Source organism: Mus musculus, chromosome 7 (genome assembly GCF_000001635.26).
Source record: "Mus musculus strain C57BL/6J chromosome 7, GRCm38.p6 C57BL/6J".
Classification (NCBI taxonomy): Eukaryota; Metazoa; Chordata; class Mammalia; order Rodentia; family Muridae; genus Mus; species Mus musculus.
Genome location: NC_000073.6, coordinates 142,582,932 through 142,607,774, shown reverse-complemented (window position 1 = coordinate 142,607,774; position 24,843 = coordinate 142,582,932). Strand labels below are relative to the sequence as shown.

Sequence of the window (24,843 nt, the reverse complement as noted above, 5' to 3'; positions counted from 1 at the left end):
CCTTTACTCCCAGCACTTGGGGGGCAGAGGCAGGCGGATTACTGAGTTTGAGGCCAGCCTGGTCTACAGAGTGAGTTCCAGGACAGCCAGGGCTACACAGAGAAACCCTGTCTCAAAAGACCAAAAAAAAAAAAAAAAAAAAAAAAAAGTAACCAGGATACAGGATATGTCTTTCCACCAGTCTGTCAAGTTCTGCAAATACCTGGCCTGAGTACCTCTCCACACAGCCACAGTCTTACCTGGATCCGGTGTCCTCAGGGCCACTTCTAACCTTACCTCTAGATCCAGCCACTCAGGATTTGTTTTCCTTCCAAGGATGCCAGTAATATAGGTCCAAGCTGTATAGCACTGACCCCTCCCTCACCGTGTAGTTGTCCTCTGCCTTCTGGACTTTGGGAGAGGGAATCCTGGAGGCCAAAAGCCAGTGCTGCCTCTCCAGTTCTAAGCTTGTATCTGGTCAGAAAGGGCCCTGGCCTGCCCTGGGTATCCCAAAGTCCCTCCATCATCTGCAGAATGATTTCCTTGGGGATCCTAGAGTGCTGAGTAGCTTAGTCACTCTCTGACCACTCCCACAATCAAGGAGCCTTCACCTCTCCCTATCAAAGACTTTCTCTGTCATAAGAAACCTGGCGGTGGATTTTAGGTGTTATCTTTAGGAGAAATGGAGAGTCCGGGTGGTGGTAGCAGGTCTCTCTCATCTACCCTGTGGAAGACCCTAACCCAGGTCCTGGGTAAAAGTCATGAGTGCCTAGACTGCTATCCCCTCTGGTGACCTTGAAGGCATGTGGCATCCCTCAGGCTGAGAGACTAAGTGGTCTCAGGCCCCAGAGTCTCAGGTACGACTTAGGTTAGAGTCCCAGGTAGGAAGCCAGAAGTCCTTAGGCCACACTACCCACCCCTCTGGTCACCCCTAGGGTTTCTGTGGCCAGAACAACATTTCCCACATTCCTGAGGAGCAGAGGCAATCAGGGTGGCCAGTGTCGGGACTCAAAGCAGCATGACCTCTCCTCTCCACCCACCTTGGCCCATTCCTCACTCCTGCAGGACTTCCCTTCACCTCTCTTCCCTTCACCTGCACTCTCAGGAGGCTCTCTCCACTCATTGGTCATGATAGACATTTGTGTCACCTCTCTAAGTATTCACAATGCCAGGTTCCTTGTGCTGTTATCAGCTTCCTCCTCCCAGAGACCCTGGTGACCCCTGGGATGTGGGTCTGCTCCACAGTACTCCTACAGGGCCCTGATCAGGAACTACCCTTCCTCCAAGGCCCCTGGAGAAGCTCCTATAGTATATAGGACCAAAGAGAAAAAGGATATTGGGCTCTGAGACCATACTGCACTGGCAAAACAGAAGTGACCCGATGCAAGGTAGGGACACCCAGAAGCAACACTTACTGTGGTTGCAGGTGGTGTTGGGACTTGACCCTGGGTATCCTGCTACGGAGACGCAAGGTCAAGACCAAAGCGGGGCTTTGGAGAGCGTGGGTCATGATTGCAGGGCAGAGGGACAGGATGGGCACTCCCAACAATATGCACAGCAGATGCAAGAACCAAGTTCTGTGGAGTGAGCTGATCCTGGGACCCTTCCTATGCGGAACTGGTGAGGCCATGGGGAGGAAGCTCATGAGGTCCCAAGGCAGGAAGTGCTATCCCAGTGTAGGGGCACAGCTGCCTTTTGCCCTGTTCCTGTGCACAGCTTATAGAACTGCAAGCTTCCTGCTGCCATCACTGGCCTCACGCTCGATGCCTTGTTCCTAAGGAAATGCTGCTGTTCTCCCTTCTTTATCATTGTGAATAGGTGACTATCTCCCAGCCTACAGCAGCTGACTCCTTTCTTATTCTAGGGGCCAGCATAGCCCCAGCAGGCCTTGGCCTAGGCCTCAGTATTTCTGCATCCTATCTCCAGTCACTCACTGTCAGAAGAGCTGGGTCTCCATTCTGCAAAAGCCCTTGGGTGGAGAGGCCAGAACTCCTATGAGTGGCCCTTAAAGATGGGTGTAGTTGGTAGCCTGGAGGGGAAGTCTGCCCTGCCTCTCAGTTCACCTTCCCACCCACCTACACACACACACACACACACACACACACACACACACACACACACAAGTCTTAAGTGGCCCTAGGCCAGGGGTACAGGATATATAAACTACAAAGGAGGTGTGAGCAAGGTTGCCTCTTGGTCTCCTGGGGCTCCTTGAAAGCCCAGGCCTGGCCCCTCCAGCCTGCTTAGGCCTCAGAGCACTGTCCTGCCCTCCCTGAGGTCATACGAAGACTGCCAGACAAGCTCCAGGGCTCCATGCCGACACCAGGCTGCTACTGGGGCAGCTCTGCTTTGCCCAACTCAGGCTTTCCACTGGCCCTACAGGCCAGCGAGGCTCTGGTGGGTAAACACGTGTGTGTGGGCATCATGGACATGTGGCGGTTCTGTCTCCTGCCCGCCCACCCGTCACTTTTTCCTCTTCCCTTAATACCAGCCAGGCTGCCCAAGCCCTGTGGCCCACCCAGACTGGGCGGGTCCTGCAAGTGAGGGAGAAAAAGAAGCCACTGCAGAGGAGGAGTTTGGGGTATCAGGGGCCAAGAGATGGAATTTGGGGTCCAGAAAAACACATTTCTGGAGGAGATGGCTTCTGAACCCCGTGCCAAGCTCAAGGCAACTCTGCATTCCCCAAACCCAACCTGTTCACACACCAGCGGCCTGGAAGAGGCCCCTGGCCCACTCTTCCTAGGTCTTGCCTTCCTGTGAAAAGACTTTGAGGGATTTCTTAGAAAGAGTAATTAGAGAGCCGCAGGCCCTGTGAGGTCCAAGAGGCTCCATGGCAGGCCCAACCCGCTTCCTCCCTGGCCCAGGAGTGCAAAGGGTCCCACGGAGCCAAAGACACAGGCGGCCAGCCTACCCAAACCACTGTGGCCGCCCAATACCAGGCCTCCTTCCTCTCCATTTTCCAAGGGTTCTGTGTGGAGTGCAAACCAAAGCCCATGGGAGAACCACAGGCAGGGAGAGCCTTGATGAAAAGGGGGCATCACAACTCACCCCGCCAGCCACCAGGAGTCCACCGTCCAAGTGTCCAGGTTTCCTTGTGCCCATGAAGCCCAGGGCTTTGACACGTAGTGCTGGTGGGGAGAGAAAGGCTATATGGACCCTCTACTGCAGCACTGAAAAGGAGGCCATAGGACCCCTAGAACTCTTTGTATTTCTGAGCCATGATGAGTTGCTTCCTCTAGTGGCAGAGACCCACATGATGTATCCCAGAGCCAGAAGGACTGAGAGGAATCCTGGAAGAGAGATGGTGGGAATATCTCACCTTCAACATGCTTAGGAAAAACATAATCTCTCCCCTGGCTTCCCCTGGGCATGGAGTGAAAAGCCACATAGAGCACTGAGCCACGAGGACCAGGGATTTGGTGAGCGCTAAGGGTTAAAGTTAGGAGTGGGGTTAGGCACCTTTGGTGGTTAGGACCCCTAACAGCCTACTAAAGATACCTCCTAGGTTCCGTGGCTTTAAGGACTCAAGAGATAGGACCAGAAAGAGATCTCTGTACAACACTGCCAATCAAGAAGAAGGAACCCACTGTTCCTCATTCTGCAGGCAGGACCCTTGTCCCCACATGGTTGGAGGAAGCAATATCCCTAGCAGATCTCTGCTTATTGGTTAACTAGCCTCAATATAGGATAATACTGTGTGCTTGGAGCTTAGATCCCCAAGTCTATAGGACCCCAGGCTCCCAGTCTGAAGCTCCCCCACCCCCACCCCAAGTGCTGGACTTCCTACCTTGGGCTGGCAGGACCCCCTGGAAGCCTCTTGTGCCCCCATGCCAGTTCTGCACATACAAACCCACTACTAGCAACACTCCCCAAATAATCACCCTATCGTACAAAGCTGCCCTGTTGCAAGGGCCCCCATTGGGCCTCAATAAGACTGAATTCCAAGACCTAAGACCCTGGCAGAGCTGCTCGACTCAGGGAAGCCATTTATCACTATTAGCTCTGGCTCACCCATCTGCTCTGCCACCCTGGCCAGGATCCCACAGCCCCACTATCAACCCACCCAGACTCCCCTTGGCCAGAGCTCCTTCACCATCATCTGCCATGATTTGTTGTCTGTCTGGACTTCCAAGACCATCTATCCCAACCCAAACTCTCTCTATCCACTGTGCTCTTCTCTCAGTTGCTCACAAAACTCCATGGCAAGGCAAAGGGAATGGCTTCTCCATGCACAGCAGTCAGAGCATGGGCCATTTTGTAGGGTTTGCAAGGCTCCAATGAGGTCTTACTAACTCGGTTTTGCGGACACAAATCTGGGGCAGACACCAGTCCAGTGTGCCTCGTTCTGGACACATGGCTGACACACTGGGCTGTTTCAGCAGCCGCCAGGACAGGCACTTTAGCCTGGGCTTCTTTGGCAGAGAACTCACTTCCTGGCATGGGCCAGTGGGCAGCAGGCATCTCTGGGTCCCTGGAGCCCACAGGAGCTCAGGCAACCATGTGGCTTTGCCTAAGACTACAGCCCCAGCTAGGGTGCTAGGCCCCTGGTCCCTCTTTTACCTGTTTCCACCTGTCTGGAACTCACCTGCACCAGGCAGGTCTTCAGCTGGGAGAAAGGATCTTCAACTTCTAGTATTTGCCCATGATTTTGCATTGTGAGCTTAGTGCAATGGTTTGGGACACCTTTACACACTACTGAGTCTGACATAAAATGGAAAGGGCAGGAAGGGATCATTAGGGACTGATGGAATCCCTGGATGGCTTTGGAAGGTGGGGGAAGTGGAAACTTGAATAAGGTCCCTCTCCCCTAGGAGATGGTAGGGGGTAGGAGCTCCCAAAAGCCCCAAGATGCCCCAGCCACTGGGCACATACTCCATGGGGAAATGGTCAACTCTGACTATTTGTGGACAGACCCTGTCCCTGCACAGGGCCTGGACTGGTGTCAGTGGTACCAAGGATTGAGTCTGGAGTTCAGACATGGTGGTCAAGGGTCTGGAGCCTGAATACCCAAGACCTCATACCACTTTTCTGGCTTTGTAGAGAGAAATGTAAGATGTATCCAAAGCTCCCTTCTAGACTGAGCACTGGATCCCAAGTTTGAGCCCCTCCTGAAAAATAGTCCATTTTATAGCCCCAGGAATCTTGTTCTTTCCAGAGCCTGGTGTCTGTGACATATCGTCCAGGCCCAGATATTCCCCCTAAGAATTTCTCTCTGTTTTCTGTCCTCAGCATCCTCCATCCAACTTCCCAGGCCCCTTAACTGCAGCTTAGGATTGACGAAGGACTATACTATCCCCAGGTCTAAGAATGAGGTAGCACAGAAACTGCAGAACCCCAAGACCTAGCGATCTTTAGCTTAATTAGACCAGCTGGCCCCCACAGCCACAACCACTTCAGGGGGAACATTAATTCAGGTAGACAATGGGTATAGCCAGTTGTGGGCTCCTGGATTCCCGTGCTGGAACAGCCTTGACTGAGTCAGCCTGTTGTGAAGGTGTTTGTGGTAGGGCCCAGATAACTAGTCTTGAGAGTTCCCAGGATTCCTTCTGCTTGGTATCTCAGTGCCCTGGGTTCTAATGATCTTGCCATCTCTGAGTGTCAGTGTCACCTGTTCCCCAGAAAAAGCACACTCCATCTGAACATCTCTAGTCATGGGAAATACTAGCCAGGGTGTCTCCTTGGGGGGACATAGCCTTCCCGTGAGACCAGGCATTTCTAGATGCTTGGGAGCAGATATAGTGGTACTAGTTGGTTTCACATGCTTCCACTTGCTCACCTTCATACTCATTCTTGCCCACCTCTCTTGGGTGAAGTGGGGAGAGCCTGGTTTATTACCTGCCCTTCTCATCCTGCTACTGTGGAAAAGAACCCATGAAGTAGGGCTGGCTTCTCTGGCTGTGCAGGCTTAGTGAAAGCAGAGACATCCAGTTGCAAAGGAAACAGTTTATTGTACCCCCCACCCCAGGAGTACCACAAAGCACTTGATGGCACAGTCTCTTAGTGCTTGTGACTGTAGATGCCCATCCTCACAGTCCTGGAGCAGCTTATCCCTAAAAACATTCTAAACCTGTGTCAGATCTGCCATTCACTAGTTGACAAGTCATAAGAAACTTCATTTGTCATTTGAGACCTGCTGAGCCTGGTCCCACCATGATGAAAGCCCCAAAGCCAGGTGGACCAGAGAATAACAATAGCTGCCAGAAGAACCTGAATACTAAGGGTTATCCATAGCTGGGGCCCTTTGCTTCCCAGGGGCAGAGAGGTATACGATGGTATGAAAATCAAGGGCAATCAAGCCCACCCTAGCAACTTGGAGGAGAGGTGGGCTTCCTGAAGGCTGTAACCAAACCTGGGGTGAGGGGCTCTGAAACTGCTGGAGTAGCTCAGGAGCAGAAAAGAATACCAGATAAGCCCGAGATGATCTCTGCTCCCTTCTTTGTCCTTTTTGGGGGTCTTGGAGTGCCTGGCTGGAACCTATTGGGTAGTGTCTATATTCTCTCCCTCTTTAGAATCAAACAGGAACATTCACACCAGGGCTGGGAATAGCTACTCTTCCATGGCCAGCATGACTGTGCTGATTGGTCTGCTCCCAGTGGCACATGTGACCCTGAAACAAACAGGCCCAAACAAGGACAACAGCCTCCCCAAGTGGAAGGGTGGGGGCCTGAGAGTTGAGAACAAGGTTGGCAGTGGTACCTGCCAACGGGTCCAGGCCAAGCAGCCATAGCAGCTGAGGCTGCCATTTTCCACCTGTCAGGACCAATGGAGATGGAAGAAGACAGCTGAGCAGGAAAGGGCAATGGGAGCATCCTTCTGTCCATGGAGGCGGGACTTAGGGTGGGGAAGAGGGCACAGAGAGTGAGAAAGGAGAGGTTGCCAAGCCCATGTTGACCAGAACCCATCTTGCCTGCCATCTCCCTCCATCCTGGAGCCCCCACACAGGTTCAGTGGTCTCCTTAGTAGTTAACTATTATGTCTCCAGAGAGGGTCCCCAAATTCTGGCTCTAGGTGTAATCATGGAACCCAGTGCCAGAGCTGACAGCTCCTTCCCTTCACAGTCCCATAAACGGATCTGGGGACAAGGGCAGCTGAGGGGGCCACCAGCAAAGAAAGAAGAGAGCTGATCTGAGAAACCTGAGAAGGCCAGCTGCTCTGCCATTTTTATTTCCTGTCAGCTCAGCAGCTCATGCCCTTTTTGGGGTCTCTCAGAGCCTGGCCATCCCAGCTGTCTCTCATGCCCACATTCCCTACCTCTTGAGGAAGAGTGCTGATCTCTCAAGCTGGAAATAGCTGTGCCTTGTGTCCTGAGGAGGCCCCTAAGGACATAGGGGCAGCAATCCCTCCCTAGAGGGGCAGCTGGGAGGGGTACCTCAGAAAGAGCCTAAGTAGTCACTCACACTGCCCCAACTAGCTCTGGCCTGCCTGCATCTGGCCTTCTCCCTTTGTCAGGGGGTCCTTGGTCCTGGACTTGTGGGGAGCAAAGCGGGTGGGCTAAAGGAGAGGGCCCAAGGCAGGAGCCTGGAGCAGCTGTTGGGACAGAAAGAACGTGCACTGCGGGCGGCCCAGCAGGGGCAGCGGCCCTGTGCCATGTTTTGCGCGTGATGTTTCTTTCCTGGAGGCCCTGGCCTCAAGCACCCTCACTTGCTGAAGTTTCTTTCTTTCAACTGCATCCCGCTGCCCGTGTTTGCTTTCCTTGGTCTGGGATGGGCAGCCGGGGAGCCGGCTCTGTGCGACTTGGCTTCTTCTGAAGACCGCTTCCTGGAACACTTGGCAGGGCTCGTCCTGGGAACCAAACCGTCCTCTCCCTCCTCCCAGCCTCATTCTCCACTCCCAGACAAGACACCCAGGACCCAGCTGAGGGTTCTGAACTGTGCAAGTAAAGTCGGGGTGGGACCGAGGTCTAGACTTAGCATTGTTCCAGTGCCCGGAGCCCCGACTTGGGGAGTCCAGGTAGAAATAAAATTGTACTCTGGCAAAATGTCCTCAGAGTCAAAACTGAGCTCCTCAACTCCATGCACTGTGCTCTCAGCTTCTCCGTGTGTTAAAGAAGAAGGCAGAGCAGCCCCACCCAGCCATAGCCAGTCCTGGGGCTCCTATGAACCAGATCCTCACTCTTCTCTAAGAACCCTACTCTCTGCCCTTTCTCTCAGGGCCTCAGCTTAGCTAAGGGCCTACCTAGCTCTGTATCCGTCCCTACTGTCCTGTCCTAATTTGGTTTTCTTAGTCCAAACCCATGTGTCAGACCAGAGCTCAATCTCCCTTTCTGGACTTTCCTCTGGCAGCATGTGGTGGATGGACATGGATCAAGGACCTGTGTGAGAGTCAGGGTTAACCTGGCCTTTGGCTAGTCCTTTAAACAAAGAGATAGTGACATCCATGGGTGGGTACAGTTTTTTTCTACTAGGAGCCTTCCTGAGGCCACATGCCAGCTAGGCTCTGGACCAGCATGAAGGGCCCTTACAACATCTTCCCAACATCCTGTGGGAGAGGCCAAAGCCCTATACAACACATCCTTCCTCTTTAGCATCCACTTGGGTTGGTGGAAGAGAACCAGAACCTTCTAGGAACATGAAAACTATGTGCTGGAGTCAGAAGTGAAGAGGGGCCATGGGGGGGTCTCCTTGGGGTTTCTCATAGGCTCCCCCATAGTGATATGGCCACTCACATCCATTTACTGGCAAAAAGTGGGCAAGGTATGTAGACAGACACCCACAATGACCTATTCCTAGTTCTTGGCAGTTGTCTATGTGGAAACTTTCTGTTCCCATGGTCTTTCTGAGTCTCCACTCGGTGGAGGAGCCTCCTTAAAGTGACAGGGTTTCCTATCTATAGCTCAGAGCAAGAGGCTCTCTGGGGTATGCAAGGCTGCTGCGTAGTATCTGCAAGCCAGGCAGGCCCATGTCCTCATCGCATGAAAATTGACAGGGTACTCCAAGGCCTGGACCCTAACCATTTATAGGTCAGTCTCAACAGGCACCCCTGCCACCTCAAGACAGGGAGGCTGAAGACTTGAACAAAGGGAGCTGCTGGCACCTCTGGGTGCTCATGGTGGTAGTGGGTCTGGCCATAGCTAAGACTTCCAACGCCTGCTTCAGGGCTGTTGATTGCAACTTGCTCAGTTATATATATGGGGAAGTCATTTTTCTGTGTGGAACAGACATGTAGACTCTAGGATCTCAATTCCGAGTAAAGTATCTTGTAGCACACTACACTCCTACTAGGTATGCCAGGGCATGCCTCTTCTATAGCGTCTCAGTCCCTCTCCAGAAGATTGCCAGCACTCTCCCCTGCCCCTGCCTCATTTGTCACCTCTGTAGGAGCCTTGGCACAGAAGGTGAAGTCCACATAGTCTTATGAACACCCCTTTCCATGAGAGTAGTTCTGGTATGCCTCTGTAACACCCAGCCCCAAGGAACCCTGTAAGACAAGGGGCAACACCCACATATGTGCCAGGAACCGCCTGCTCCATGGCTCTGGTGGTCCACACTGGCTCTGGGAGGGGGTCCCTGTCTGGAATGCACATGTGGAAAGATGGTGCCTGGAATTTTTTCCTTTGGAAAAAAAAAAAAAAGGAAAGAAAAAATGTTTTAAAAGGGGAAAGATTGATGTTCACTTTGCTTTCCCACACTTGGTTTGGAGCCAACGAGGTGGTTTGAGAAGAAATTCTCCTGTCCGCTATTAAATGTAACCGAACACGCTCTCCATGTACAAAATCACAGAGGGCCTCAGACACGAAGTTCAGGAATCTTCTTCTCCCCTCCCCCACCCCCTACACACACACACACACACACACACACACACACACACACACACACCCCGCTGCAGGCAAGACATGATGGCTATTCAGGGGCTGGGGGCAGCAGGACTGAAAGATGGTCAGAAATGAAGGTGGGATGGCCAGCCTGTAGCCAGGAGCTGCTCATAGCTGACCAGTCAGGTCAAGGCCCCAAAGCCGCCCAGGCTGGTGGGGTCAGCTAGCCTTGGCTGAGAGATCCTCGGGGCTCAAACTGCTTGATGAATTCCCCAGGACAAAGATGGGGGTGCTTGAGGCTGTCACAGAGTCCCTTTATGTCCCAGGCCAAGTGCCCCACGTTGTCTTGGCTGCAGGTGAGTTTCCCAGCCACTGATACCTGAGGGTAGCCTGCTACTGCACTCTGTCTCCAACAGAGGAGAGGACTGGGACCAGCCTTGCCCCCCAAATGGAGCACAGGTCTGTGTTGAGCCCAGATCAAACTCTGTGGATCTGTTTTCCCCTAGCTGGGAAGAGGAGCAGGTGGGAAGAGATAGCACAGGGTGGTGTCTGCTGAGTGCTAGCCTTGCCTCCAGGGCTGTCTGGCCCTGTTCCTCTTTCTCTTCTGAAAACACACCTGTGCACACAAGTGCACAAAGGCCACAGCCTTCCAAGCCTAGTCTTCAGAGATACTCAGCCTTGTTTCCAATAGAAATGAACAAATGTTTGGGGTTCACCACCTTCTTGAAACCCTTTCTCCTCATAGCTCTACACACTCTCTAGAGCTGCTCAGACAGACAGGGTAGGAGGGGTCTCTTCCTTGGTGCTCCCAGCTGGAATGAGGGTTGAGTGTCATGAACACAGGCTTTTGGGGACCCAGAGAATCAGTGAGGGGCATAGGACAAGACCAGAAACTGGTTCCTCTTTAAATACCTGCTGGAGTTGATACCTAAGGGTCCTATAACCTGTCAGCCTAGCTGAGCAAGGGCAATAATAATCACAAAACATCAAGGGTCTTGGTTTCCTAAAAAAGGCCTTCCATGTGGCATGGATGCTCCGTCAGGTTCTCCCCAACATTGATGGCTGTTAAAAGAAGGCAGGGCTGAGATGGGATTCTCCTGTTGCAACCTCACTACTCAAGCTTGCTCAGAGTAGGCACACAGCTTCTGAATGTCTGCAATATCATGCTGGCTCCAGGACAGCCAGAGGACGCAAGTCTGCTGCTACCCACGGGCTCAGCCAAGACTTCATTTGCCTTTAAAACACCAGAGGGTCCACCTGGTGGGTAGGTTTCCACCAACTGTACAGACTCCCCACTATACAGCTGGTCTTAACAGTGGCTATCCTATAGGGTAGTGGATCAAATGCACCCAGCATGGCAAAAAATAAAAATACTGCTAAAATAAAAGATGCCTGGAAAATATACATTCAGATCAAGAATGTGTGCTATTTAAAGCAAGGGTGTCTAACCTCTGTGCCGCATTGGTTGAAATAGAACTGCTTTGGGCTACAGATAGTACAAATGTGTGCCCAGTACAGACTCAGCCATTGTGAGATATAGCTCATACTGAAACCTTCTGGTTGATCTGTGATCCAAGTCTAGCTAGCATGTTGCACTTTATCCAGTGACCCTAGACCACAGGGTAGAATGAGTGCTCACTGGAGCAAGACAGGTCCTCTAACCATTCCTACAATGACACCTCTGCTCTGTCATCCAAGACCATAATTGCCCACAACCAAATTAGAGTTAAATTAGCCATACATCAGGGGCTCTGTAGCTGGGCTCCTGGCTGGCTAGTGATGGTCTGGAATGTTCCTGTCACTGGAGGCTTCTATCTTGGTTGCTTTAATAGAAGCATCCAGATGTCACCGTAGGTAGCCCTGGGTGGCCAGGAATTCCAATTATCATAAATCGGGCTTTTGGCCAGGATTTCCTCATGTATGCTCTGCTCTTAACCATGTACCGTATCTGGTCCCTTACCAATGAACTGACTCTCTCAGTTCTGTTATGCCTGGACTCTAGAGGAGCAGAGTGAAGTTCAAAGTCATTCTTGGCTATGTAGTGAAGTTCAAGGCCAGCCTGGGCTACATAGCACCCTGTCTTAAAAAACAAACAAACAAAAACAGGGAGTTCAAATTGAAGATGCTGATACAGTGGCTGAAGTTAGCAGAGACCCCTAGGCCTGCCAGTCACTGTCTAAAAGTGTCTCCTGTGATTTTTCCCTTAAACACGAAGGTTGGGGAGATAGGCCATCTTCCTGAGCAGTAGCTTGGAACTTTCACTAGGTCACTGTAAACAGACAACAGCAGAGTGTGCAGCCCTGGGATCCCAACTATTCCAACTCAAGGACTGGGGCTCTCAGTGTGCAGAAGGGGCCTACTGAGTACTAGGCCCAGCATGAGCCAAGGCCAGGCAGGCAGGGCTACCACAATAGCCCAGGTGTAAGATAATGAAAACCGGGTGTGGGGGCAGCAGGGAGGGGAGGAGGGGGCTTCAGCCAAGCTGGGAAGGCTGCCAGCATGGGTGTCAGGCCTGCCCCTTTTTCCCAGCATCCCAGCTCAGAGATTTCCCTTGCAGAGAGGGCCCTGCATCCCTTCTCTCTGGATACCTCTGTCCTACCAGGGCATGCAAACATTCATTAGCATGTATCTTTGTGCTAGGCACTGGGCAGATTAACAAAGGCCTGTAGTACTCCCAAAGCAGTCCGGACCCCACCCATCTAGAAGCCCATTCAGTGTCTGTGCCTGCTTGAAGGTTTGAAACCACTGGTGGGATGAATGGTGGACTTCAGCCCCAGCTCCCTCACTACCCCTTTGTCATCTGTCGAGGGACATAGATTTGACAACAGTTAGATCGGGAAAGAGCACCACATGGTACTTTCTTGGCCTTGGGAAAAGGAGGGTATGGGCTACCTGGAAGGAGCTTACTCAAGACAGGGGCCAAGGTGGAAGGACAAGGGAGAAGGAAGATGGACTTGCCCTCAAGGTGGTCCCACGGTGAACGTTCTGCACCTGGCTCACTCCATGGGTTCTGTGGTAGCACAAGCTTCCATGACAGTTCTTGCCTACCCTGAGTTTACCTAGGCTGCAGCAACATAAAAGGTGGCCGTGATGGAATCTTTACACCATGGTAACTAGTGGACAAACTTTCTTTTTCCCAAGAGCTCTTTGTTTTAGCATCTCCATTCTTTAGGATGGCTGGGGCCAGGTCCTTCTACAAAAGACGATCATTAGCAATGTTTCCCAAGAACTTGCTAAGAGGAAACTATTCTATCTAAACAAGGGCAGATCTGACACACTAGAGTCCTTTCACCCTGCCATGGATGCTTGGGGACACAGAATACTCCCTAAAAGTTCCTCATGAGGCTTACTGCCTCAGGCAGGTCCCTTCTACCTGTCTCTCTCACCGTGAAGGGCCGGCGCCTGCTGGCTTGGCTGGGTGGGATTAGCTCACATACATTCCATTCAGCATTCTCCAAACAGAAGAATCTTAATAGGAACTTAACCTTAAAAGGTGAGGGGGTCCTCCCTGGGCCACCTTCTGCAAGAAGTAGCTTGTTGGGGAGGAGGGAAAACAGGAGTTAATCCCCAGAGCCTTCCTGGGAGCTTGGCTGATGAGACTGTCACAGTTCATGATCCAGCCTGGGCCTCCCACCTCCCATGCTGTCCGTGGCCTGGGGGCTTGACTCCCATTGGCATGGCAGTGGGGGGTGGGGAGCACAGGACCTGTGTCACCTGTGCCTGAGGGGCTCCCTGAGAAAGGGGTATGAGCTAGAACTCCAGGCTTCCTTGAGGATAAGAGAGTCAGCTGGGAAACCGAGTCTCTGGGTTCAAGGGCTCAACAGAAAAGGGCACAGACCACAGTGCATCTCGCTTTCCCTCAGGTGGCCGGCCCCATTTCAAAGTCAGCTCTCCAGGGAAGAAGCATGTCCTTTGTGGTGAAGACCTGAAGGGTGACTTTACATATGGGGTTCTTTCTTGTCCAGCCCCCATTAGTCCTACAAAGAGAGGGGTGTCGTGGGGGTGCACCTGAGCCCAGCACTCTGCCCCTGGGTGGGCCAGATGCTATAGAGTCCAAAGCAGGTTCCCCTCCTCCTTGAGCATGCCTGGCCAAGGAGCGCTGCTGCAGATGTCATTATTACCAGGACCCATTTACAGGGTGCACTTTGTACACGCACGGGTTTTACAATCCCTTTTATTAGTCATAAAAAGGGACAGGAGGAGAAACGGCAGCATGTTGGAGCTGGAGCCCAGCTGCTGCCCTGGCTGGAGAAAAAGGCCCAAGGCTGTGTAGATAAGTCTTCAAAATCAGTCCCAGTCAGAACTTCTCCTGGAATCTAGGGCCAGGGCATGGATGGACTTCAAGTCAGGGAAGGGTCTCTTGGACCCTCATGAGTCATGGCTAGAGGGCAACCAGGAGTTCCAGAGAGCCCAACACTTGGGGCTTCGTAGAACAGAGAGAAGGGTAATATGGAGGGTGGGGATTCATGGGTCTACACTGCTGTCCTGAGGGCGTCCCTATGTCTGAGCTTTCTTTGAAGCACATAGGATGGTTGGGCTGCACAGACCTTCCATTTCTTGGATGTCAGCCTCATATGTCACTATGTCACCTCTCCTTTGCCTCTCCATGAACTTTAGGGTGTTCCATGACCTCTAGCTATACCCCAAATAATAAGAAGCCTTCAAGCTTATCTCTCCAATGCTACCTCTAGATTGCCAGAGCCCCAGGTATCTGACTCAAGGAATCAGAGCTATAGAGGGTACTTGCCCAAGTCCTGGGTTAAGACATAAGCATTCCAGTGACAGACTGAAAGCAAGACAAAATACTAGGAAGGACATCTAGGACAGCTACCACCTCAGGGCCTGTAACAGGGGACCTGTGTGTGTAGCCTTAACCTCTGCCTACCCTGTACTCAGTTACTCCATCCCTCAACTTTCTACATAGACTCCAACTTTCTTGCTGCCTAGAACCCTAGGTCTGATGTGCTCAAGATGCCTGGGAATACCTCCTAGAATGCAAGAAGGCATCTATCTAGGTAAAGCCTTGGGCTAGGGGTCCCACTCAGCTCATTTCTGAGCTCCATGATCAAGGTCATCCCTGGGAATTAGTATGGTTGGCAAGCAGGTGGTGCTGCCACCCCTAATCCCACTGCCCTTCCACTGGGGAAGAACTGTTCCGCATGCTGAAGAGCAAGTGGCTTTGCAAGGGCGAAGAGGCAACTCCTATCTGGTAAGGTCCCCCTCTAACTGGCTCCCTTTCTTTCTCAGCACAGAACTTTGGCCCTATCTAGGAGGGGAGATGGGAGAATTCGAATCCCACAAGGGTTGTGGGTAGAGCTGGTGGCCACATTCAAGGGATGATGCTGCAATCAAGGTCTTTAAGAATAGCCAATACCAGAGGCAAGAGGACTTCTCTGCCTCAGTATTATCTGGGGAGGCCGGCTGGTGCTACTGGGCTCATTGAAGACGTGGTGTGAAGTCCTCAAAGTGCTGCTGTTCTGGGCCAAGTATCTCCTATCCCTGGTAACAAGCCTGGAGCTAACCCAGGGTTCTGGGTAGACTCTCAGGGTTTTTACAGCCCCCTTTCCCAATTTGTCTCTTGAAGGCTGTAAGGCATAATCAGAAAGTGGGTTCTGGACCCACCCAGGTCCAAAGCCTAACCATTATGTTGCTAGCATGCCCAAGGCCAGTATTAAAGGCTTGGTGACTACTCAAGTCTCTGTTCAACTTTCTAGAATGGGGTTGCCCCTCCCACAATGGACGTTTTCCCCAGAGTAGGGGCTGCTTCTTCCCATGGCCACTGAGCAGAAGGGACCTCCCTCAGGGCAGGAGAAGAAAGACCTGAGTCTTTGGGGTCTGCCTAGAGGTGCCCTGCAGGCGGCTGCTCCCCTCCCAGGCCAGAGTTTCCTGGAGGCCCAGGCATAGCCTCCCCCACCACCATGGAAAGCTGACCCTAATCAATAGGACCACACACTAAATAAATCACTCAGAGGCTTCGTGCTTGTTCCTGCAGCGGCTGTAATAATAGTATTAACAACAATGTTCCTCAGAAACCTGGCAGAGGCTCCACTTGCGGGTAGAGATGAGGCGGGGGCAGGGAGCTAACTGGCGTCCAGGGTTGGGGCCCTGCCTCTAGCCTCTGCCCACCCACTGGCCCCTCAGCAGCCCAGAGCCACGGTCCAACCCTGATACTCTCTTTCTCTGTTCAGTCTGCAAAGCTCAGACTCAGGCCCACCCACATAGGACTGAAACCCAGTGTGATCTGGCCCCAGCCCAGGACATACCTTAGGACACATACAATCATGTTCAGGGTGGTTTCTGGTCGTTCCTGAATAGGACTACAGGAAAATGATGGAGAAAGAGACTGAGAGACCTCAGGAAGGACTGAAAAGGAAATGGTGAAAGCAGTAAAGAGAACACATTGAGTTGGGTACAGGTTCACCCCCTTATTACTCAAGGTCCTGGTCTTCCTTAGTTTCATCTCTAAACTACCTCCAAAGAGTCAGAAGGGATCTGGGGCTACTTAGCTTGGCAGAGAAGTAGTCTGGCCTCCAGGCCTAGCACCCCTCAACACGTACACACACTTTTATCTCCCTACAAGGGACTGGTTAGTTGGACATGGGGAGCAAGCTGTAGAAGGTATGGGGCCTCTGTTTCTCTGTCCCTTTGTAGGGTGCCTAGTGAGTGAATGATATCCCATAATGTCAGTGTTGCAAGAAGTGACTGCTAAATGAGCAGAGAGGTTTATCTGTTCCACTGAGTGCCTTGTCTGTAAAGAAGCATGCCCCAGCAATCAAGAGCAGACCTAACTCAGGGTCCAGGAGGTGCCCAAGCAGCAGCAGAGTCAGCAGGGGACCCAAGGCCAGGCCTACAGAGGCATCAGGTGATGATCTGCCTCATCCCAAACACCTACCACCCAGAGGTGGCTGGAGTCCCGGCTGGAGCATGGAGAGAGGTAAATGGGAGCCTCTCTAGGTGTCTGACAGAAGTGGAGGATGTTCACTGAGAGGTGCAAACCGCCGTGGGTCCAGAGAGCCTATCAGCTCTCTCTCAGTGGGGGAACCTTGTAGCCTCTGGTATGCAAGGCCCACAGATGACCCAGGATCAGGGAGGAAGCCCTGGCTCTGGAGAAGGACCTGAAGGGCACAAGGGAGCCTGGCACCCCATCTGCACTTTGCCTATCTCTCTAATGAGGACTGGTAGGAACACTTGGGAAGGGTCCTTAACTTCATGTGGGTTCCCGAGGGATTATTTAGGAGGGACCACTCTCCCAAGCCTGATCCTACCCCATGGTTTGGGGGAAAACCTCTGAGAATGTTGAGACATTAAAGACCATTGAGTTCAAAGATACCAGAGGGCAAAGGTCACGGGTTCCAGTTACTCCTGGTTTCACTTCAGCCCCTCATAAGAAGGCTAGTAAGAGGAAGGAACATAAGGGCTCTTCACTAGGCTTTTTCTTCCATGCCTTAAACAGGGTTGGGAGCAGAAGAGAGTCCTAGAGCAACTTGCACACAGCCAGAGCCAGCTGCTTTTTTTTTTCAAAAGCAATAGAAAACAAATACTCTACTTCTTACAAGTCCCCACATCCCCCCTAAAATAAACCCAAGGACTCAGCAGCATCCAGTATAGCAGAAAAGCCAGTATGTTCTTTGTAGCACCAAGAAGATGAGGAATTGGTGGGGCGGATTTTCTTTTGTTTTCTCCCCTAAGGCCCTTGAGCCTGAGCAGTATTTTTCCTGCTCCAGTCTTGCCCCCATGCCACCTTGGGCCTAGAGTAGCAACAAGATGGAAGAGTCCAGGAAGAGGAAGAAGGAGGGGAGGGGAGGGAGGCCACAGGAGGTGAAATTCAAACTGTTTGTTGGCCCAACTACCAACTTAAAACAATGAAGTCAGAGGAAGTCCCATAGGAAAGAGAAACAGGCAAGGGGCCAGGTGGTCAGGGGAGCAGCTCCAAGGGGCCAGGGTCAGCCTCAGAGACCCAACTCTCTGCACAGAGCTAAGTGAGGAGCTGGAGTCTTCTGGATAGGCCAAGTCAGTTCAACACTGGCTCTGAAGTGGGGCACCAAGTAGACCAGTGAAACAGCCCCTGGTTGTTACTCCAAAGAATCCAGGCATTGGCTGCGTTTGTCAAGGGCCTCGTGCCTGAGGATTTAGTAAAACTGTAACGGAAGCTTGATAGGTAATGTGGCAGTAACCCCTAAAGAGGCAATGGCTCCTCATGGCCTTCACATTGTTTGATGGCACTTGATTGCCAGGAATTCTCCAAAGGGACAGGGAAATGGAGGCCCCACACCTAGCACAGCTCCCTCACCACTCGAAGATGGTGTCTAAGGAGGTGCTAGGCCAGGAGGTCAGACCATTCTCCTGCCTAGAGACCCCACGTTTACTGTACCAGGAGACCCTGGTAACTTAGTTCACAGCAATCCATGCCAAGCCAGCGTCCATTTCCCAGGTATCCCCATGGCATTTCTAAATCTGAAGCCCCTTTTGCTCTATGTCAAGTGTGTGCCCCTGGATATTCATGTGGGAACTGAGACCACATGAAGGTACTTCTTCCAGGGTAGGCTCCAATTGGACTAGTACCCAGTTCTCAGTCAGCCAAAGGGAGCTGGGCACCTGAGCTGCTTTGCCTAGGGTCTCAGCCAGAGTCAGGCTTTGGGCTCTTCACCCAATTTGTCCCATCTTTTCTTCTCTAATATATCCGAGAATAGAGAAGTCCTTCCTGACCGTGTTCCACAGAGGCCTGAGGCCTGCCCAGAAACAAGCTCTAACCTGACCTGCTTTCCTCAGGTTCTAGGAGGTCTGGAGGAGAGCTGAGAGGTATGTGTGTATGGCCTACCTGTGTGGAGACCCCACTGTGTTTTCACTGACACTAAATTGTGACCTTGGGTCTTTTTACTCTGGCCATGGAGTTACAATGTGCAGACCCAGCTGGCTTCTCACAGGACTCCATATCCTAGTAACGGCACCAATCTTGTTCAACTATAGCCAAGGCAGAAACATTAGGAGAAGGCTGGGGCAGGATACCCACAGACACCTTGGAAGCAAGGAGCAGAGAAGGGCAGCAGATCTGTGTCACGGGGGTCACTTGCCACAGAGGAAGAAACCAGACTGGAGCCGAGTTAAGCTAGGCCATGAGAGGTGCAGGCAATGGAAGTGTCCTCCTCTCCAGGGCCCCAAGGGTGAGGCCCAGGGCAGGGGGGGGGGGGAGGGCCTGGTGGGAAGACAGGCAGTCAGTCATCTCAGCCAGGGGAAGGAGGGAGCTGAATGTGGGCTGAGTACTTGGACGCCACAGTGTGGGAAACAGCCTCGCCAGAGCAGGATGTGAGAGGGACCCAGGAGAGGGGTGGGAGGCCATCGAACTGGTTGCACGTGCAGAGACATGGCCCCTCTGCCCGGATCCTGCTGGTCTCCTGAGGGGGAACCAGACCCCTGACTCACAGTCACACCACCAGCCAGGTGGAGACCCGCCCAGGAAGGGACTGGAGCCACCAGCTGCCTCCAAGGTCTGAGGGGCTCCCAGGCATCATGGGCTCCCTTCCTCCCCTCCCAGTCCCCACATGAGGCTGAGGGAAGTGACTGAACGCATAAGTTCCTTCCAACTAGCTCATCAGCAGAGCCCAGATGGAAAAATCCGCCTCCATGGAGCCTTTGAAATTGGAAATGATTTCTTTGGAAATATGTAGCATAAGGGGTGAGATAAAGGACATGCCTGTGTGTTCCCTAAGACAGACACTGTCAGCCCCACGCATCAAGAAACCCCTTCCCAGGGCCCCTACCACCATTTTCCTTCATTCTCTTCTTGTCCCCAACTCCTGGTGACACGGGAGGGTCCAGGTCAGTTGGGATCAAGATGCAAGGTTCAAAGTAGGAATGGAGATTGTGAGCTTGCTTTCCTCCAGATCATCAAGGCCATGAAGATGGTGGCCTTCCAACTGAGTCCCCTGCCCCACCTCCAACCTTGCCCAAGCCTTGCCTGTTCACACCAACAAGGATTCCCCAGTTATTATTTAAAGACACCTCAGTGCTCACATGCCATAGATGACCCTTGCTTATGGTTTACACTTCCCTGTTTGTAGAGCAGCCCACCACCCCTCTGTCCTCTTGGGCTCCCTATTCCCCGATGAGACAGTGGGATTTAGCACCATGAACACATGTCTCTGTAGGCCATCACTAAAGAGTATTAAGTGTGTAAAGAAATCCCGGGCTCCTGCCATCTTGTGGCTCTGCACCTCTAGGACCCTTGGACAATATGCCCTTCCTTCTAGGGGCAGAGGAGAGAAAGGGGGAGATCCTTCTGGAAACCTTTATGAGCCAGATTAGAAGTGACTGTGTTGCCACTTGTGAGGCCAGGGAACATAACCACAGAGTGGGTGCTTCCTAGCCGTCTCTCCCCACCATGGCCTGGCCTTCCACTTCTAAGTCTTTTCTCTCTTCTATCCTAAGGTCTCTTCTGTTATGCTCACAATGATGGCCTCGTAGGCTTTGCAGATGGGGCTGACCTGCTCAGGATAGTATGTACCCTTGCCCTATAGCAGCAGGACTCTGTAGCTGGGCCACTGTGCTTCTGTTGAGAGGAGACAGTCTGGGCTTTCAACTAGATGATTCAAGTATAGCCCAGACCCATGTAAAGGAATGGGAAAGAAGGGCTCTACCTACAAAGGAGCGTGTGGGCATGGGTGCAGCTAGCCGAAGTAGACGCCAGTGTACAGTGGATGGTCACAGAAAATAAGGACCAAATGGGCCCCTAAACATGGACTTTGGGAAAAGAAACAAGGGAAATGTCCCACTTCCTGGTGAGTCCCCAAGCCCTGAGGAGAGTGTGGGAAAGTGGAAGAGCCAGGGAACAGCAAGGGCCCCAGGGTGACAGTGGACCTTCCTCTAGCTTTTCTAACAGCAGCCCCCAGTGCACAGCCTCAGCCTTCAGGAATGTCCTGTCGATGGCCAGAGCTGCCAAAGAGAATGGACAGGACCCAGGAGTGAGGCCCAGGCAGGTGGCCGGCAGCTCTGACACTTTCCTGGCCGCAGTCTGTGTCCCCTATGGACACTGCTGAGGTTTGGGGGGCTTAAGCATCTGGGTGTAGGGGAGAGTTTCCAGACCTTTTGGCCCATCTGCTCAGCTCTCACTTGGAGGGCTTGTGTTGTTGAGATGTCTGAAATATTTGTTTTCCAAAGGATTAACTTCCAGATGATTCCAGAAGGGCCAGGAACAATCCACAAGGCTGGAGGAAGGAGGCCCTTGTTCCCTTTTGAATGCAAACAGTATCCTCCACCTAGACAGACCAGGGTGACCTATTTTTCTTCCTCTAGGCACCATTTGATTACTCTACTGGGTCAATCACTGGTCCCTTCAGTAAATGCATCCTAAAGCTGTGGCTGGGGCATCCATGGTGGGGAGAGGCAGCCAGCAAGCACCTGCTCTGTGAGTGGTAACCTTGGTCAGCACCACTTTTTGCTAAGTAGTTAGTGAGGTGGTAGCCTTCAAGAGGTCACTGTCACAAGACTGGATTTGGCCTGGCCTCCCTTCACAGCCTGATCTGCCAGCTTCTCCCCTTATGCACCGGGGCCACTTCTCTTGTTATTGTCCGTACATAGATATAGGTCAGCACCCACTCTGCCCCTAGAAATCAAGTTGATGAGTTACTACCTGCCCTAAGAACCTTCTTCACCTTCCTGGGTTTCACCCACCTCACATGATAGCTCAAGGGATAGTGGTGGTCCTATGATGCAAGGGAACATGGATGGTGGCCTGGCCCACCTGGTAAGACCAGCCTGCAGGAGTGAGGGAGGACTCCTGAAAACACAGTTTGTCTTCGAGGTCAGGGTCTGTGTATGTTTGCTCAGTCCCCGAATAAGAACTCAGATCAAAGATGATGCTCATATGCCTTTTGCAGCCAGAGCAGAAACAGTGATGAGGCTGTTAGGGTGCACTGTAATAGATGCAGAAGGATGAGGAAGAAAACAGATGGGTTTGCCAAGGCAAGCTGGCACCTTTCATGAGGAAGCTGTAAAGCATCCATCTCAGTACTCATACCAGCTGCGGGTCAAGCCTGAGATGGTGGGCTAGCTAGAGCAGCAGAGGGCTAACACACACCTGGGCTGCAGCAGCAAGCAGAACTCTTGGGAAGGCTACAGGGCAGAGGCAGAAAGCAGCCAGGATTGCTGAAACAGTGGAGACACCATGTATAGATGGCCTCAAAGTGGTGACTGAAAAACCAGACTCAGCACTCGACAGTCCCTCAGACACGCTTGGCTCCCTCTTTTCTCTCTATGCCCATCTCCAGAATCCTCTTTTGGGACTAAGCTGTCATGCTTTGTGTCTACCTAGTATATTGTAGGAGACCCAGTATGCCTGCCAGGGCTCATCAATGGATACCCATGATGCCTGCAGACCAAAGCACAGTGCTCATGGGTCAAACCAGAAATAAGCAAGCCACGGTGTTCCATTGCAGACTGCTGCTCAGGTTCTGAGACCAAGTCAGAAAAAAGATGTGCAAGATGCAGGACAAGTCCCAGGCCATGTGGACATTACATGGGCATGTGGGAACCCAAGTGGACAGTCAAACTTATGTCTGTCCCTTGCCACTTTGGATTGCATCAAAATGTCCCCCCCAGTTCAGGCCTGTCCTCACCTGAACATTGGGTTGATGCAGATGACTCAATGATCCTTCCTCATCTACTCAGGATAAGGGTGCCCTGGAATTGATGGTGGTGTCTGCATCCATTAGAAGAGAACATTTAGACTCAGACATAAACACACAGGGGAAGCTTCTGTAAACAAGAAGCCCGGGTTTGGGGAATGTAGTCACAAGTTAAGGACCCCTAGGATCTCCTGAGCTTGGGAGAAGCAGGTAGGACCCCTCCTGGAGCCTTCTAAGAAACACTTGATCTTGGATTTATGGTCTTCAGAGCTGTGCTAGAATAAATTCCTGCTTTTGGAAGCAACCCCCAAATACCCACACATACTCCCAAACAACAGTAAGGGGTTGCCAAGGCAAGCTGGCACCTTTCAAGAGGAAGCTGCAAAGCATTCAGCTCAGTACTCATACCAGCTGAGGGTCAAGCCTGAGATGGTGGGCTAGCTAGAGCAACAAAGGGCTAACACCACAAACCTGGGCTGCAGCAGAAAGCATTTGGAACCCACCTCTGACACACAGTTTCTGTTGCTTTCTGTTTTAGTCAGTGTTCTATTGCTGTGGAGAGACATCATGATTGTGGCAACTCTTATTTTTTTTTAAAAAAAAAGCATTTATTTTGGGTTTGCTTACCGCTTTAGAGGTTTAGTCTGCTACATCCAGATCCATAGGCAGCAGGAAGAGAAAGCCATTGGGCCTGGTTTGGGCCCTTGAAACCTCCAAAGCCCAGTGGCACACTTCCTCTGAACAAGGCCATGCCTCCTTATTGTTTCAAATAGTGCCACTCCTGGTGACCAAGTAGTCAAATCTATGAACCTATGGGTGCCATCAAGCTACTACACTCTTCTTCCCTCCAGGTTAATCTTATTTAGGCTAGTTGACCAAGGGCTGTAAGAAACATTAAGAAGTGAGTGTTCAGAAAAGCAGAATCATAAATTAGACATGGTGGTGCACTTATCATCCAACACTCAGGGGATGAAGGCAGGAAGATCAGAGATTAAAGGTCATCTTTATTACATAGCTAGTCTGAGGTCAGCATGGGCTACAAGAAACCATCTTCCTACACAAAAATCAGTTTTCTTGTACCCCACAATTTCAAGGCCAAAGTCAAGGTGCCCATGCCTGTAGAGCTGATTTCTCCTTAGGTTGTATATGGTTTATAGATGGCATCTCCAATCTTCTTTGAATGACACATTATGTCCTGTCCCTATCCAAGTCATACCCTGGTATTCATGTCCCCATCCTTGGATAGGAATGTGTCTATATCTACATGCTGATGATACCATTGTGCCCATGTTTCACATAGGTGACACCTCTGTGCCCATGTCCTATCCAGGTGACACCTTTGTGGCATTATCCCCTCCATATGACACCTACGCCCATGTCCCATCTAGGAGGCAGCTATGTTTGTGTCCTATCTTGGTAACACCTTTATGCTTAGGTCCTATCCAGGTGTTATCTCTATTCTTGCATTCTATCCAGGAGACACCCCTGTGCCCTTATCCATTCAAGATGACAACTCTGTTTTGTTGTCCTGTGGAATCCATGTGCCTATGTTTCATTCAGGAAACACCTCTGTGTACGTCCATTGGGACTCCTATGCCCATGCCCCATACAAATGACACCTTTGTACCCATGTCCCGTCCAAAAGATTCCTCTGTGTCTGTGTTCCATCTATGTGTCTATATGTCCCATCTATGTGTCCTATCTATGTGTCCCATCTATGTGTCTAGAAGGTCTAGAAGGTATCTCTTCTGTATATAGAAAGATCTCTATACCCATGTCCTTCCTGGGTAATACCTCTGAGCCTGCATCTTATTGAAGTGATATTCTGTGTCCATGTCCTATATAAGTAACACTCTTATACCTATGTTCTCTCCAGATTACAGACACCACTGGGCCCATGTTATATCCAGGTGGCACATCAGTGCCCATGTCCTGTTCAGGTAATACTCCTGTGTCCATATCCCATCTGTGTGACACTCCTGTGTCCATGCCCCACCTGTGTGACACTCCTGTGTCCATATCCCCTATGTGTGACACTCCTGTGTCCATGTCCCATCTATGTGACACTTCTGGGTGCATATCCCATCTATGTGACACTCCCATGTCCATGTCCCAGCTATGTCACTCTTTTGTGGTGTTGTTTTGTTTTGTTTTTTGAGACAGGGTTTCTCTGTGTAGCCTTGGCTGTCCTGGAACTCACTTTATAGACCAGGCTGGCCTCGAACTCAGAAATCTGCCTGCCTCTGCCTCCCAAGTGCTGGGACCAGCTATGTCACTCTTATGTACCAACTTATCTAAGTCAATATCATATTGTCATGTTAGCATCATCTACAAGCTTTTGTCCAGATACTAGGTGGCACCACCATGCTCACAGTGGTATAAAAGACACATTGTGTGGTTAGTTCTATATGGGGATGGTGTCCAGAAGGGGACAACGGGAGCTGGTTCCCAACTGAGAGGGCCATAGTGTGAGTTTAGGACATAAGTCTTGGC

General features: G+C 51.6%; 1 long non-coding RNA gene across 3 annotated transcripts in view, besides 2 other annotated features; it reads right to left on the bottom strand.

The window, feature by feature from the left end:
* Gm33148 overlaps window positions 1-16,116 on the bottom strand; it is a 29,153-nt gene extending 13,037 nt beyond the window's left edge. The window contains exons 1-2 of one of the 3 annotated variants that reach the window (XR_003946903.1): window positions 15,994-16,116; window positions 3,028-3,269 (exon numbers count right to left, since the gene is read on the bottom strand). This is a non-coding gene — a long non-coding RNA (predicted gene, 33148). The remainder of the gene's footprint in view (window positions 1-3,027; window positions 3,270-15,993) is intronic. The other 2 variants (XR_003946902.1, XR_003946905.1) reach the window with 2 other exon arrangements.
* Window positions 19,109-19,302: an enhancer, noted in NCBI's record as "HUC1 PCR fragment used in reporter constructs". NCBI's record gives its function as "activates an SV40 promoter in transfected HeLa cells; also activates the H19 promoter together with the HUC2 enhancer in day 13.5 embyonic mesodermal tissues of transgenic mice" and the evidence as "EXISTENCE:reporter gene assay evidence [ECO:0000049][PMID:11874916]".
* Window positions 20,666-20,965: an enhancer, noted in NCBI's record as "HUC2 PCR fragment used in reporter constructs". NCBI's record gives its function as "activates an SV40 promoter in transfected HeLa cells; also activates the H19 promoter together with the HUC1 enhancer in day 13.5 embyonic mesodermal tissues of transgenic mice" and the evidence as "EXISTENCE:reporter gene assay evidence [ECO:0000049][PMID:11874916]".